This window comes from Magnolia sinica, chromosome 2 (genome assembly GCF_029962835.1).
Source record: "Magnolia sinica isolate HGM2019 chromosome 2, MsV1, whole genome shotgun sequence".
NCBI classification, from domain to species: Eukaryota; Viridiplantae; Streptophyta; class Magnoliopsida; order Magnoliales; family Magnoliaceae; genus Magnolia; species Magnolia sinica.
The window spans coordinates 102,051,614-102,061,156 of NC_080574.1; the positions used below are offsets into that span (position 1 = coordinate 102,051,614).

Below are 9,543 nucleotides of genomic sequence, written 5' to 3' on the forward strand. Positions count from 1 at the left end.
GCGGGGGCATTACACAGTCCGAATGGCATCCTTCGGTAAGTAAAGGTGCCGAAGGGATATGTGAATGTGGTCTTTTCTTGATCTTCAGAGGCTATTTTAATCTGATTGTAGCCTACATATCCGTCAAGGAAATAGTAATAAGAATAACCAGCTAGCCTTTCCAAAATTTAATCGATGAAGGGTAAAGGAAAGTGGTCATTCCTTGTGACACTTTTCAATTTCTTGTAGTCAATGCACATTCTCTAACCAGTAGTAACTCTGGTTAGCACAAGTTTGTTATCGGCATTGGCTACGATGGTGATTCCAGACTTCTTGGGGACCACCTGAGTTGGACTCACCCATTGACTATCGGATATAGGTTAGATGATACCTACATCCAATAGCTTAAGAACTTCAGCTTCAACCACTTCCTTTATGTTTGAATTTAGTTTACGTTGTGGTTGTCGGGAGGTCTTCACATTATCCTTTAGATAAATGTGGTGAGTACAAATTAAAGGGTCAATTCCCTTGAGGTCCGTAATCGACTATCTAAGGGCTCATTTGTGCTCAATGAGAGTAGAGATAAGCATACTCTCCTGTTCTTGCTAAAGGTGGGAAGAAATCACCACTGTATATGTCTCATCCTGACCTAAATAGATATATTTCAAATAAGAGGGTAAAGGTTTTAGGTCAAGCTTCGGTACCTTTAGGATAGATGGTAGAGGCACTACATCAGTTTGGGGTAATTCTTCAAATTATGGCATCAACTGGTTAACTTCAAGTACCGGCATGGTATCCAGCATGGTTCCCATCTCCCTAATCATATCACCATCTAAATCATGAGAGTAGACCAGACACATCTCTAGAGGGTTAAAGGATAAGGTCAGAAGTGTTCTATCTTCCACGAAAGAATCATTTAAGTTAATATCGTGGGCATCGTCATCATCCTCTGCCTGTTTGCTCATATTGAAAAAGATATTGAGCTTTAATGTCATATTCCCAAAAGATAAATTCATGACTCCATTCCTATAATTAATGCTTTCATTTGATGTGGCAAGACTAGAATTTGAGTGCTCATGTCCACGATGGGTTGAGTATCTAGGATGATAACATCTATTGCGTAGTAGAATTTGTCAACCTAGACCAACAAATCCTCAATTATCTCTCTCGGTACATGAACTGAGCCATCGGCAAGTTGTAATATGATCTGGGTGGGTTTTAATTCACCTAACCCCAGTTGTTCATAGACCGAGTAAGGGATCAGATTTATGCTTGCTCCTAAATCAAGAAGTGAGTGCTCAATCCGGTAATTCTCAATTACACAAGTGATGGTTGGGCTACTAGGATCTTTATACTTCTGTGGCACATCTTGCTTTAGGATGACACTCACTTTTTTTGTTAAAAAGATTTTCTTTTGAATATTTTACCATCTTTTGTTTATACATAAGTCTTTCAGAAATTTAGCATATAAAGGTATTTGTTTAACAACATCTAGTAGAGGAATGTTGACCTTTACTTATTTCAGCAACTTTAAAATGTCTTGAGAGTTAGAGAGAGGTTTTGGTGTAACCAACCATTGGGAAAATGGAGTAATTGGCTTACCTTGAAGTTCAGGTTCTAATTCTTCTGGTGTGTTGCTAGGTCCATCATTGTTGTCCTCTTCCAAGTCCTTGGACTTTTCAGCCCTTACCGGAATAGATTTGTTAATTGTTTTCCCACTCCTAAGAGTGGTGATAGACTTAGCTTGCTCCATTTGATTTAAAGAACTCAGGTCACTAACTTCATATTGTTGTTTTGGATTGGAAAGAGGTTGAGCTGGAAGTCTTCCTTTTGTTCCAATCGCATTTTTTGTCTCAAGCCCTTATATGGCCTTTGTAAGTTCTTGAAAGGCTTGTAGCATACATTAATTGAAACGCTCTTGATTTTGAAGATGCTTTAGAACCAGATCCTCTTGAGGTTTCCCTTGATTTAGAATTGGATTAGGGAATCCTTGAGGAGAAGCAGTTTGTCCATTCCTCCAACTGAAGTTTGGATGATTTCTCCAATTAGGATTATATGTATTGGAAGTGGATCCACTAAAAGGTCTTTGGTAATTGTTCATGGCATTAGATTGCTCATTCAGTACCTCTTGAAAAGCAGGTATTGTTGGACAATTTTCAGTTGTGTGAATATTGCAAGCACAAATATCGCAAACAGTTTCCTTAGCCTTATCCTTCTTTAGTTCTATGGCCTCGAGTTTTCTTGTGAGATTAACCACCTTAGCATTTATATCATCATCTTCTTTTAGAAGATATATTTCTCCCCTCTCCTTTGATTGAGTAAGCCTAGAAGTGGTATTAGATTTTGGGGAGATGTCCCATGATTGTGTGTTTTTAACAAGCTTGTCAAAATAATCCCACACATCATCGACCTCTTTATTAATGAATTCCCCATTGCACATTGTCTCGACCATTTGACACATGGAAGAAGTCAGCCCATCGTAAAAAAAACTTGTTATTTGCCAAGTTTCAAAACCATGTTGTGGGCATGAATTGATAAGATCCTTGAACCGCTCCCAACATTGGAAGAATGTTTCATCTTCCTTTTAGGCGAAGCTCATGATTGATTTTCTAAGGGTGTTCGTTTTATAATATGGGAAAATTTTCTTAATGAACTCCCTTGTCATGTCATTCCATTTACTAATAGATCGTGGACGTAGTGAGTGCAACCACGTCTTAGCTTTCTCTTTCAAAGAAAATGGAAAGAGTTTCAGCCTGACTGTGTCCTTAGACACGTTCGGAAAATATAAAGTGGTTATAATCTCATCAAACTCTTTCATGTGTAAATATGGATTTTCATATTCAAGTCCATGGAATTTTAAGAGTTGGATCACCCCAGGCTTGATATCCATATTTCCTGTATTATCTGAAAAAACATATAGGAAGGTGTGCTCACCCCCGGTTGTAAATGATCTCATAAAGTACGAGGCGGGGGTGCTTGATGCACCTCGTTTTCATCCTGGATTTCTTCAACCCTAGGTTGGGGTGGATTTGGAGGTTAATTGGCAGGTTGATTGGCAGCCATAATTTTAGTTAACTCTGAGGATCTCTAGTGGTGTCTAATCCTGTGATGGATAGATAACCCCTTAACCAATCCTCCATCACTCAAGAGACGTCGAGTGTTATCACGAACCCACTTGGGCATGAAACACTCTCAGCCCTCAAGTAACTAAGCTAACCTAAACTTAAGCAAGAAAGAGAACTAAGCAATTAGAAATTTAGAAAAAGAAAGAGAGAAAATTAGAAGGAAATTACCAAATTAGAAGTTTCTATATTAAGATCCTGCAAAATAGAAAAACAAGTTAGTTTCTAAAAACAAATTAGGAAAGTAAGCTAGTTTCTAAAAATAAATTAGGAAAGTTCCTAACTTAGAATGAGAAAGATAAATAAACCCTAATCCTAACCTGATTCTAAAACTAGTTAATCTCAGAAAAATGCAACCATTAGTCCTCGACAATGGCGCCAAAAACTTGTTCACAACCCCAAGTGTAGGGTTACGATGTAGTAATAATCTCGGTGAGACCGAGGTCGAATCCAAAGGGATTAAACTTGTGTGTCTTCTGAATTTAACTAGAACTAGAACTAGATGAAGAACTAAAGTAGAAATCTGAATTTAAAGTAGTAATTATGAATAAGGTTTAAGTTATCAATTGAAAAGGAACTAGGGTTTCAAGGATTCACTTGTAGCTTCTCAGGATGCTACCTTGCTTAATTCAAGAGATCCAACTAGAATCAGAGTCTTATCCTATCTAGTTGGAAAAAGAGAATCAAATCTTTGAACCTCTCATTGATCGAACCTCAATGAAGGAGAATTGTGGTGAATTGGAAGGGATTCCATTACCCAACCATGCCTAGGGGACGATGGCAAACAATAGGATTTACCAAATCCACAATCTCAAATAGAAAAGAAGATATTTAAAGCTATTGTAGACCTATTGTAATTTGAGTCACAAAAAACCATTAAAAACTGAAAATATTCCTTAGAATCAACTAGAATTCAATGAAGTTCGAACATAAACATCAATTAAAGCAAAGTAAACATCCCAATCATGCTACAAGCTTCACCTTTAGCCCTACCTAAGAGGTTTATCTAACCATAGACATGATTGAACTAGAATCTCTTAAGAAAAGCATAAAACAACTAAGAAAGAAGAAGAAAGACTCTTGGCAGCGGCTCTCCATGATTTTATTCCACTCCTTGAACCCTAAATGATGCCTAGGAACGTCCTAGGGACTTCTATTTATAGTTATGAATCCCCCTCTTACGCACTGACTTGGAATTTTTGCAAACCGCCTTAAATTATGCAATCGCAGTGGCCCCGCATAATAACTCTACACGATTTTGGTGGCACCGAAATCATATCTGCATATGAAATTGTATGTGCAGAGTACTTAGGTGGCAAAATATGCCATCAAATTTGCTACCAAAATTAGTTTCGGTGGCACCGAATTAAGCTTAGGTGACACCAAATTAAGCCATTTTCTTGCTAGACTATTTTATACACTTTCGATAGCACCGAAATTGGCTTAGGTGGCACCGAAATGTGTTGTTTAACTTGTGCTTTTACCAATCTTTTCTTCATCCTTTGCACTTGGTTTCCTTGGATCTTTGGCATGAAAATTCTCCGCTCTCGGTCTCCTAAGATCCCACCTTTGCCTTGGTGATTCTTGAGCATTAAATCCATGCTTTTAACATTCTTTTCAATCCAAGCTCTCAGATTCACCTTGCAACAAAAACATGCATAAAACATAATATTAAGCATTATCATGTTCATAAAACCAAGATATAAATAGGGTATAATATGCAATATTTGACCCTCAACAGGTCTTAAAGCTGTACGGTAAGCCCATAAGCATCAGTCAAATGGATTGACTAATTTTTACGGTTAGGGTTAATTGTTTTTTCCAGAATTTGTTTAATTTTCCTGTTGAAAATCTCAGCTTGCCTACTTATTTGCGAGTGGTATAGATTGCTCACTTTATGAGAGATACCATATTTCTTCATTAAGTTTTCAAATGGCCTATTAAAAAGTGTGAACCTACATCACTAATGCTGGCCTGAGGTTTTTCAAACCGGGAAAGGATATTTTCTTTTAAGAATTGAATGACCATTTTATGATCATTATTCCGTCATGGGATCACTTTGACCCACTTAGTGACATAGTCTACTGCTAATAAAATATAAATATTCCCAAAGGATTGGGGGAATGGTCCTATGAAATCGATGCCCGAGTAATTAAATGCTTCAATGATAAGAATGGGGTTGAAAGGCATCATATGTCGATGGGACAACCCTCCCAATTTTTGACAACGCTCATAAGCTTTACAAAACTCCTGACTATCTCTAAACATCGTGGGCCAGTAAAAGCCACACTCTAGAATTTTGGTAGTGGTCTTTTTAGCAGAAAAGTGACCACCACAGGCCTAAGAATGACAAAAAGAGATGGCACTTTGATATTCATTGTCTGGCACACATCTCTTTAGAATTTGGTCTGGTTAATATTTAAACAAATAAGGATCATCGCAGAAAAACTTACGTACCTTGGCGAAGAATTTTTTCTTATCTTGCGCAGTCTAATATGTTAGCGTGAAACCTGTAGCAAGATAATTTGTAATGTCAGCAAACCAAGGTAGTTGGGAGAGTTTAAATAATTGTTCGTCAGGGAATATATCATTTATCAGTGTCGGCTCAAGGGAATTAGGGATGTCAAGTCAAGAAAGGTGGTCGACCACTATGTTTTTTACTCCTTTTTTTTATCTTCTATTTCAATATCAAATTCTTGGAGTAAGAGGATCCATCTTATCAGGTGGAGCTTGACATCCATCTTAGAAAGAAGATACTTTAGCGCCGCATGGTCCGTGTAGATGATGATCTTAGATCCGATCGGGTAGGACTTAAATTTGTCTAAAGCGAACACTATAGCTAAGAGTTCATTCTCCGTAGTAGAGTAGTTCACTTGAACAGAATTTAGAGTTTTACTTGCATAGTGAATAATGTAAGGCTTGTTTTCTTTTCTCCGGCCTAACACCACCCTAATAGCATAGTCAGATGCATTGCACATAATCTCAAAAAGGATCCTCCAATCGGGTGGCTGCATGATAGGTGCAATATTTAACATGCCCTTGAGCTTAGTGAAAGATTCTTAGCGTTGTTCAGTCCACTCGTATGGTACATCCTTTTGAAATAGATCACATAAAGGATGAGAGAGATGACTAAAGTCCTTTATGAATCGTTTAAAGAATCCGGCGTGTCCTAGGAAGGATCGTACACCACGTACGCACTTGGGTGGAGGTAGGTTAGAGATAAGATCAATTTTTACCTTGTCTATCTCAATTCCCTTGGAAACCATGAAATGACATTTCTCCCAATTTAGAATCAAATTCTTTTCTTCACATTGCTTCAACACACATTTAAGATTTTCCAAACACTCGTTGAAGGATGGACCAAAGATAGAGAAGTCGTCCATAAAGACTTCTAAATATTACACCACCATGTCAAAAAAAAATACTCAACATGCATCACTGAAAAGTGGCGGGGGCATTATATAGTCCGAATGACATCCTTCGATAAGCAAAGGTGCCAAAGGGACATGTGAATGTTGTCTTCTGTTGATCTTCAAGGGCTATCTCTATTTGATTGTAGCTCGAATATCCATTAAGGAAGAAATAGTAAGAGTCATCGGCTAGCCTTTCCAAAATTTGATCAATGAAGGGCAAAGGAAAGTGGTCCTTCCTTGTGACGGTATTCAACTTCCTATAGTTAATACACATTCTCCAACCAGTAGTAACTCTAGTTAGCATGAGTTCATTATTGACATTGGCTACGATGGTGATTCCGGACTTCTTAGGAACTACTTGAGTAGGACTCACCCATTGACTGTCGGATATAGGGTATATGATACCCACATCTAATAACTTAATTACCTCAGCCTTAACCACTTCTTTCATATTCGGATTGAGTTGATGTTGTGGTTGTCGGGAGGTTTTCGCATTATCCTCAAGATAAATGTGGTGAGTACAAATCAAAGGTTCAATTCCCTTGAGGTCCGCAATCGACCATCGAAGAGCTCCTTTATGCTCAATGAGAGTGGAAATGAGCACACTCACTTGTTCTTTCTCAAGGTGGGAAGAGATCACCACCGGGTATGTCTCATCTTAACTTAAATAGACATATTTAAGATCGACGGACAAAGATTTTAGGTCAATCTTCGGTGCTTTGAGGTTAGACAGTAGAGACACTACATCGGTTAGGGGTAATTTTTTAAATTATGGCCTTCACCGGTTAGGTTTAAGTACTTGCATAACATCAAGCAAGGAATCCATCTCCCTAATCATGTCATCATCTAAATCAGGGGAGTAGGCCAAGCACGTCTCTAGAGTGTCAGAGTATAGAGTTAGGAGTGCTCTATCTTCTATGAAAGAATTGATCTTGTTAATGTTGTGGGTATCATCATCATCCTTTGGCTGCTTGTTCATGTTGAAAAAGATGTTGAGCTTTAATATCATATTTTCGAAAGATAAATTCATAATTTCATTCTTACAATTAATGATAGCATTTGATGTAGCGAGGAATAGTCGACCAAGAATGACGGGTATTTGAGTGCTCCCATCTATGATGGGTTGAGTATCTAGGATAATAAAATCTACTGGATAGTAGAATTTATCGACTTAGACCAACACATCCTCAATCATCCCTCTCAGTACACAAATTGAGTGATTAACAAGTTGTAATGTGGTCCAGGTGGATTTTAATTTACCTAGACCCAATTGTTCATAAACCAAGTAAGGGATCAGATTTACACTTGCCCCCAAGTCAAGAAGTGTGTGCTCAATCCAGTGGTTCTCAATTACATAAGTGATGGTTGGGCTACCAGGATCTTTGTATTTTTGTGGCACATCTTGCTTGAGTATGACACTCAGTTTTTCTGTCAAAAAGATTTTCTTTTGTATGTTTTGCCATCTTTTGGTCGTACATAAATTTTTAAAAATTTGGCATATGAAGGGATTTGTTTAACGGCATCCATTAAAAGGATGTTGACCTTCACTTGCTTCAGCACCTCTAGAATATCCTGAGAGTTAGAGAGAGGTTTTGGTACAATCAATCGTTGAGGGAATGATACAATCGGTTTACTTTGAGGTTCCGGTTCTAACCCACGTGGAGCATTGCTAGGTCTATCATTCTCATCTATTCCTGGGTCCTTAGGCATTTCATCCCTCATTGTAATAGATTTGTCAGTTGTCTTCCCACTCCTAAGAGTGATGATAGACTTAGCCTGCTCCATCTGTTTTGAAGAGCTTGGGTCGCTGATTTCATATTGCTATTTTGGGTTAGAGAGAGGCTTAGCTAGAAGGATCCCTTTCTCCCTAATCGAATTTTTTGTTTCAAGCCACTGTATGGCCTTTTTAAGGTCTTGAAAGGCTTAGAACATATCCTGATTAAAAAGCTCTTGGTTTTGTATATGTTTTAAGATCGGATCTTCTTGAGGTTCCCTTTGATTCAGAAATTGGTTAAGGATCCCTTGAGGAGTAATCGTTTGTCTATTTCTCCAACTGAAGTTTAGATGGTTCCTCCAGCTTGAGTTATATGTATTTGAGGTGGGTCCACTGAAAGGTTTTTGGTAGTTGTTTATGACATTTGATTGCTCATTCAATATCTCTTGAAAAGCAGAAACTGTTAGGCAATTCTTAGTTGTATGTATGTTACAAGCACAAATACCACAAATAACTTTCATAGTCTTTTTAGGTTTTACCTTCTTAAATTCCATAGCCTCGACTTTTCTTGTGAGTTTGGCCACTCTTGCATTTATATCTTCTTCTTTTAGAATATAAATTCCTCCCATTTTCTTTAATTGAGTAGGCTTAGAAGTGGTAATTCTTGAAGAGGTATACCATGATTGTGCATTTTCAGCAAGTTATCAAAATAATCCCACGCATCATCGGCTTCCTTATTCATGAATTCCTTATTACACATCATCTCCATAAATTAGCGCATGGGTGAGGTTAATCCCTCATAGAAAAAGCTTATTATATGCCATGTTTTGTAGCCATGTTGTGGATATGAATTTATGAGATCCTTAAATTACACCCAACATTGAAAGGTCTCATCCTCTTTTTGCACAAAATTCATGATTGCTTTCCTTAAGGTATTTGTTTTATGATAGGGAAAAAACTTTTTAATGAACTCCCTTGTCATTCAGCCCACGTGCCAATGGACCTTGGTCTTAAGGAATGTAACCACAACTTAGTCTTTTCTTTCAAAGAGAAAGGAAATAATTTCAGTATAACTGTTCTCAGACACGTTTGGGAAGTGTAATGTAGATATGATTTCATCGAACTCTTTCACATGCAAGTATGGACTTTCAGATTCTAGTCCAAGAAACTTAGTGAGGAGTTGAATTATCCCTGGTTTAATATCCACAGTTCTTGTATTCAATGGAAACATCATGCAGGAAGGTGTACTCACCTCCGCTGGTTGTAAATAATCTCGTAGAGTATGAGGCAGGGGTGCATTCTACACCTCATTTTC

General features: G+C 37.8%; 1 non-coding gene across 1 annotated transcript; it reads left to right on the top strand.

Annotated features, from left to right (window-relative positions):
* Positions 1 to 2,489: 2,489 nt before the first annotated feature.
* LOC131238078 (small nucleolar RNA R71) lies at positions 2,490 to 2,596 on the top strand. Its single transcript, XR_009167497.1, has one exon. It is a non-coding gene; the product is annotated as a small nucleolar RNA R71 (small nucleolar RNA).
* Positions 2,597 to 9,543: the final 6,947 nt, after the last annotated feature.